The following is a 360-nucleotide window of genomic DNA, read 5'->3' on the forward strand; positions in this document are numbered from 1 at the left end:
GCGCCCACCCCCCCCGCGGCCCCCGGTCACCCCTTGGTGCTGCGCCCCACTGCCCGCGTGCGCCCATCCCGCCTGCCCTCGACTGGGAGGCTCAAATCCTGGAAACCTGTTCTCTATTTAAATAAGCTAACATATATTAAAAACGCCAAATTTTGGCGAGCTGACAGCGTCTGTCTAAATATTTATCCCTGTTCCAATCAGGCGCTGTGTTCCCATGACAGCACGATTAGCGCTTTGCATATTTATGGCCTTCCTGGGTGCTGGGCTCCCCATGCCCGGGGGCCACTGAGCCCCCCCCTCCCATGTACCCCCTGCGCCTTCCCGTGCACCCGGCGGAGGTGAGCCCTGGGCCTGCAGTTG

The 360-nt window shown here is 60.8% G+C and overlaps 1 protein-coding gene across 1 annotated transcript in view; it reads right to left on the reverse strand.

Moving 5' to 3' along the window:
- Positions 1 to 360, reverse strand: part of MLST8 (MTOR associated protein, LST8 homolog (S. cerevisiae)) — an 8,871-nt gene that overhangs the window by 7,761 nt on the left and 750 nt on the right. The gene's annotated exons all lie outside the window — the stretch shown is intronic.

This window comes from Pygoscelis adeliae, unplaced genomic scaffold (assembly GCF_000699105.1).
Source record: "Pygoscelis adeliae isolate BGI_AS28 unplaced genomic scaffold, ASM69910v1 Scaffold508, whole genome shotgun sequence".
Lineage (NCBI taxonomy): Eukaryota > Metazoa > Chordata > Aves > Sphenisciformes > Spheniscidae > Pygoscelis > Pygoscelis adeliae.